This window comes from Odontesthes bonariensis, chromosome 22, assembly GCF_027942865.1.
Source record: "Odontesthes bonariensis isolate fOdoBon6 chromosome 22, fOdoBon6.hap1, whole genome shotgun sequence".
NCBI lineage: Eukaryota > Metazoa > Chordata > Actinopteri > Atheriniformes > Atherinopsidae > Odontesthes > Odontesthes bonariensis.
In genome coordinates this window covers 6,679,233-6,685,902 of record NC_134527.1, presented here as the reverse complement: position 1 = coordinate 6,685,902, position 6,670 = coordinate 6,679,233, and the positions used below count along the sequence as shown (strand labels likewise).

The following is a 6,670-nucleotide window of genomic DNA, read 5'->3' as shown; positions in this document are numbered from 1 at the left end:
AGAAACCGCATTCAGGACTGGTTCACGGAAAACGCTTGAACGTCGCTAACACGTTTGGCAGAAACCAAGGCGATCAACAAAGCTGTCTTAAATGAGAGCACTTTGAGCTCAGCATGCTCCAAAGGTTCGAAAGGCGCACGTGACAAGGCATCGAGCACCACCGGCAAATCCCATGAAGGAGTGAGGCTCCTGGACACTGGGCGTTGAGGCTGCTCTCGCTTTCTGGATCGTGTCAATGGCGTTCTGGGGAAGTCTACTGGATGCCAGATTCATCCTCTCACAGGCCAGGCACATAAAGCCATGCGCTCTGGATGAGGATGAAATATTTCTCCGCGTGCCTGTGTCAAGAGATCTCTGCGGAGAGGGAGCCGCCACGGCTCGCCATACAGTGACTGGAAAATCTCTGCCAGCTAGTGTTTCCCCGGCCAGCGGGGAGCCACCAGAATGAGTGAATGTTTCCCCTCCCTCACCCTGGAGAGGGTAGGGATAATCAGTTCGAGGGGTGGAAAAGCATACAGTAGGACTGGAGGCCATGGGTGTGCTAGAGCATCCAGCCCAAGCGGAGCACCCTCCTCGGTCAGGGAGAAAAACCTCGGACATTGAGTGTTCTCCTCTGATGCAAAAAGGTCGACCTCCGCTCGGCCGTACTGCTGCCATATCTGGGTTACAACCTCGCTGTGGAGTCTCCACTCCTTGTAGCGGGGATTGCCCCTGGATAGAAGATCCGCCCCCCTGTTCATCACCCCTGGCACGAGAGTGGCCCTCAGTGACAACAGGCGTGGGCTGGTCCAGACTATCAGTCTGTGTGCCAGCATGTGTAAATGATGTGAGCGCAGGCCCCCCTGCCGGTTGATGTATGCCACCACCGTTGTATTGTCTGTTCTGACTAAGACATGGTGTCCTCTGATAAAGGGCAGAAAATGTCTCAGAGCCAGTAACACGGCCATGAGCTCCAGACAGTTTATGTGAGCTGTCCGTATTTGTGAGTTCCATACACCGTTTACCATCAGGCCCTCGTGTGTGGCTCCCCAGCCAGTTAACGATGCGTCTGTGGTAACGACCTTCCGTGTTAGGATGGTTCCCATGGCAACGCCGGTGTTGAGGAACGCTGTGCGTTTCCATTGACTCAGAGCGCTTGTGCACGTCGAGGAAATCGCCACCTTTATGTGGGCATGACGTACTGGACACAGATTGACTGCCACCCACCGTTGAAACGGTCGCATGTGCAAGCGGCCGAATCTGATGACAGCCAGGGCCGACGCCATCAGACCCAGCAGCCTGTGACACAGCCTGAGTTTCACATACGCCCCTCTTCGAAAAAGCGCCAGACAAGCTTGAAAGGCTTTCACTCTTTCTTCCGAGAGGCGCGCTCTGAAGTCGACGGAGTTCAGAGACAGCCCAATGAAGGTGATTGTTTGAACTGGAGTCAAGATGCTCTTTTTCCAGTTTATTGTGAAACCCAGAACCGTCAGATGCGATATAAGCATTTCTGCCTGCGTCATGAGTTCCCCCGGAGACTGAGCCGCAACCAGCCAATCGTCTATATACGTAGCCAGACGTATTCCTTTCTCCCTCAGAGGTGCGACTGCCGCCTCAGTGCATTTCACAAACACGCGTGGGCTTAGTGCGAGGCCAAAGGGAAGCACGAGATACTCGTACGTCTTTCCCCGAAATGCAAATCTGAGGTATTTTCTGTGAGGAGGGTATATAGGGATTTGAAAATATGCGTCTTTCAAGTCTACGGAGATAAACCAGTCTCCTCGACGCACAAACCTTATTAGAGCTGTGTGTGTCAGCATCCTGAAAGTATACCGTCTCAGATATGCGTTCAGAGCTCGCAGGTCTAATATTGGTCGCAGCCCCCCTCCTTTTTTCGGGACGAGAAAATATCTGGAGTAAAATCCATTTCTGGATCGCTCGCTTGATCAGCAGAGAGGTTATTTCCTCCTGCAAGATGCGTGCGTGTTCTCCCCGGGCGTATGACTGTATTACGCCCTTGAAACGGGGTGAAGCCGTCCCAAACTGGAGCCTGTATCCCCTGGATACGGTCTTTAGCACCCAGTCACCATTTTTTGTTGAGGCAGCGCCCTCGGCTCTTGGCCTGGTTGCGCGCCTGGAAACAATTTTTGTTTATTGTTTATTGGGAAGGGAGGAAACTGTGTTATCAAACACTGGTGTGTGCTTTCTGACCACAGCTGTGGCTCCACTGAGCTCTCGCTGAAGGTGCTTTTCCTCCTCTTCGTTCGGCTCTGAACTGTGAGCTCCAACACTGGCTCTGCAGGCTGGGACAGAACGTTTCCCGGTTGGGGGAGAGCAGGTGCCTGGCAGTGCCTGCTCTCCCGCTCTGAGGACAGTTCCCTAGGTAGCTCGCCTCTTCTTTTACGCGCTCACGGTGGCAGGAGGGTTCGCTTGGGTTCCTGATGTCACCGGCGGTACAAAGGGCTTTCTTCCCCATGCACCCTTGAGCTCGATCTGCCTCCCACAGTCGCGGTCTGCCGACTGCGACTGAGTCTGAGGCTGGCGTTTAGGGATGCGAATGTCTGACGAGGTGCCGCGGGGGGAGGAGGCTGCGCTCTTCTGGGCAGGCACAGTTTTAGCGCTTCACCTTCTCTCTTTTTCTCCTCACAGCGTTTTTGCATGGCTGCAACGGTGGGGCCGAATAAACCCTTCGGGTCCACCGGGGTGTCCAGGAGTTGGTTCTTCTCTCTCTGAGACAGGCTAGACAGATTCAACCATCTGGCTCTCTCTTGAGTGACCATCAGGGCCATTGCTCTCCCTGAGGCCTGGACAGCGCTTCTGTGGATACGCAGGAAGAGGTCTGTCACCACGCACAGCTCATCCCACAGATCTGCGGCTGGTGCTCCCGCCATCTGCTCTTGTAGTTCTGCTTGATAAGCGAGGAGAAGAGACGAGGCGTTCAACCCCTTCACAGGTGCTGCCACCGCCTTGTAGCTTTTTTCGTTTAAAGCTGACTGAAAAGAGTCGGCCCTGAACGGGAGGGTTGGCCCTGCCGCTGTCATGGTTGATCTCTGAGACGGCTGCAGGTGAAATGCCAGCAGAGGTTCAACAGGAGGCAAGCGTGAAAAACCGCTATCCTCCATGCCGGTCCAGTCTAGCGCCGACCCTCCCAGAACGGGGTTCTTGGCGGAGAGTGGGTTACCCCAAGACCGGGTAGCTTCCTCCAGGCACTCTGGAAAGACCGGCAGCAGCTGTCTGGTGGAAGATTTAGCTTTTGGAAGCCTCTTCCCCTCATACCGAGACGTGGTGGTCTGAGGGTTTCCGGCCATTCAATGCCCAGCTTTGCAGCTGCTCTTCTACAGACATCGTGCAGGTCTGATGCAGTCGGGTTTGGAGGGCCGCTGCAGCGGGTGTCCCCCGCCTCCGTGGGCTTTGCAGCCGACGGGATGGAGAAAGATTCGCCTTCCTGCTCGTAGTCGTCAGACCCGAGACTAACGGATTCCACCTCTGAGTCAGATTCTGCAAAATGACTGAAATCCTGGAGGTCGGCCTCATTTTCCTCCATATCAAGTAGAGGAGCGACAGCGTCAAGCTGGTCGCCCCAACTTGCTCCAGTCAGAGGGGGCTCTCCCTCATCGTTAGCCGTGAGAGCCGGTGGCGGGGGATTGGATACCCCCAGCAACGGATCAACCTCCGACAGGCTAGCTTGCCGTGCTAGCCTGCGCCGACGAGATTTAACAGAGAGCCGTGCACAGTGGTCGCAGCTAGCTGGTGACGCTAACCCGTCCTGGGCATGTTTCAGCCCTAGGCATGGAGCGCAGACAGGGTGAGTATGTGCCCCAGCAATGAGGTTGCCACATGTGCAAGTTTTAGTCGGTGGCTTGGCCCTGTCCATGGTGAGTACAGGTGCTAGCTTCGCAACTACGTATGTAGTTCCTGCTGTTTGATGACAGGCCAGCGGTTGTAAAACTCAGAGCAACAAAGTACAGCTATTGAGAAGCGTCCGGCGACCGAGTTGTTAGCTCGTTCTGTGAACAGTTAAGCTAGCTCAATAGTTACCGTACTAGTCGTCTGAGAGTTGCTTTTGGGAGCGAGAAGAAGTGTTAGACTAAAGATCACCTGCGTGACGCCGAGCATTTATACTGGGAGGATGTTCCTCCTCCCGGAGTGGACGTCACTTTTGTGGGCCAGTCAGGACTGGCGTAGTGTAATAGAGCTTCTGGGGGACAGGCGCTGGGGGCGTGTCCCATAGTGAGATACCGAAACGAATGTTGAAAGAGAACTTTGATTTTCCATTAAAAAAAATAAGGCGTAGAACCATGACAACCCTCCCATAAAAGATAAAAGAATTGAATGTTTGAGCTAGGTTTTTTGTTCAATGATGCCAAAGATTTGACCTTTTCTTTTTAAAAGTATTTTTGGGCACTAGTAGACTTTATTTTAAAGTAGGTGGACAGGAAAGCAGACAGAGAGAAAGGGCATCAGGTCGGGACTTGAACCTTAAGCGAAACGGCACCCCAAGCCATGACCTTTAACCATACAGCTCAATGTCCATCCAGCCTTTCATTCATTTTCCATGCCCGCTTGATCCTATTCAGTCATGGGGCGCTGGAGCCCATCTTACCTTAGGTGCCACTTTATCTCACAGCAACACAGACGAACAACACAAAAACAATCATAAACACGCACACTCACTCCCGGGGAGGAAGCTGTTGGGAAAACCTTTGCTTCCAAAGGGAGAACATGCAAATCCAACAAAGAAAGACCCCAGTTGAAACTCAGATCAGGAATCCTCCGGCTGTAAGGTGACAGTTCTAACCACGGCAACACCGTGCAGCCCACAGCTCAATGTAAAATAAGTCAATTCTAAGATAATACAAACCAACATTTAAAAATGAAAACAAAAAAGAAAAAAAAAATAATGATACCACATATGATACGAACTGAAAACACAACCTGGTAATAAAAAATAAAAAAATACATACATAAAAGTTAGTCATTTTACATTTATAGTAGTGGTAAGATTGCCGCCTTTCATGTAGGTGATCTGGGTTCAAATCCCCTGCATGAAAGGTACTACCTCCAGTAGGGGTCCTTAGGCAAGACCCCCCTACCCTACCCTACCTGCCTACCTGTAAGTTGCTTTGGATAAAAGCATCTGCCAAAAGCATAAACATACATACATTTAATAAAATAACAAAAATTCTTTATTCATACCCCAATGGGAGAAATTCAAATTCGTCAAGTAGCTCAAAACATAAATATTTACAATGATTGTATATTAGACAACAACAACAATACTAATACTACTAATAATAATAATAATAATAATTAATGACAAAATAAATTTGAGAAGAACATGTCAGCAGTCACTTAATTAACCATTAGTCCCTTTTAAGAAGGAAGTTTCTCAGGTTAAATCTGGCAACAGGTGGGCTAAGTTAGCAACAGTGAAAGTGTAGCTGAATTACACTTATAAGCAGTTGGTCATTGCTCAGAAGAGACCGGGAAGTCCTGGTGTCAGCAGCTGGGACCAGTCATCAATGCCCATTTATTGAATGAGAAAGAAGAGAATCATATCCAAAAGCATTTAAAGTAGTGGTGGGCATAGATTATTTTTTTTAATCTAGATTAATCTCACTGAAATCTTGAAATTAATCTAGATTAATCTAGATTAAAATGTCTCATTCAGGGGTCCGGCAATCCGCGGGGTTCGCGGAAACAGACGTGTAAACTTTGGTTCCTATCCAAACAATAGTCGTTTAATCCTGAGACTGTTGCAATTGCCGTGTCGAGTGCTTCAATACAATAGTGTAGTAACCCCACGCATACCTTTCTCACTGCAATTAAGTTTTATTTCTGATTTATTTCGGATTTTATTTAGAATTTAGTTTCTTTTTCACAGCTGCCTCTGCTATTCCTGCTCTTCTCAGGTGTACCTAATGTAGTTTTACATCATTTGTAACGTGATGTATATCTTGAATAACAAATTGTAAATAACAACACGTTTATTCGTGTCCCTGCCCTCTCTTTCCTCATGTTTTTTTCTCGCGGGGGTGCTGCACAGCCGCGGGGCCTTTAAGAATTTAACATTCTAAATGTGACGTCACGAGCTACCAAAGCAAATTCTCAAGCGAAGCTTCTCCAGCGAGGTCGCTCTTGGTGTACACGCAGCAGGCAGACCAGCTTATTCACATGCATGGCTCCAGCAGTTTCTCTAGCTTCGCCAACTTCTCATATTCAGCACTTGCTGGGAGGGCCAGGTGGTGCTGCTGTTGCGTTGTGTGCAGTGCGTCTCTGTTGCGCCACACGCGCTTGATCATCTCGAGGGTGGAATTCCACCGTGTTGGAACATCTTGCACGAGCGGCTCCTGAACTTGCCCAAGGGAGGTTTGCTGGACTTTCAGCTCGTCTGCGTTGGCCGGACTGTGTTTGATATGTCCCACCATTTGTCGACACTTAGCAAGTGCAGCATCAAAAACCCCTTCTCGCAGTGACATCACAATCGCTCTCTGTACAACATGTGCAACACACGGCAGATGCTCGAAGGGCAGTATCCTCCCTGCGGCCACCATATTAGGAGCGCTGTCTGTTCCAACAGAGCAGATTTTGTCAACTATCCCCGACCTCCATAAACTGCCTAGCACAGGCTTCTGCAAACTGGCGTTCTTCTGTTTTCATCACACCTAACGGCAGACAAAGTACATCGGCC

General features: G+C 50.0%; 1 pseudogene; it reads right to left on the bottom strand.

Moving 5' to 3' along the window:
• Positions 1 to 269: 269 nt before the first annotated feature.
• LOC142373313 (uncharacterized) lies at positions 270 to 3,101 on the bottom strand (annotated as a pseudogene).
• Positions 3,102 to 6,670: the final 3,569 nt, after the last annotated feature.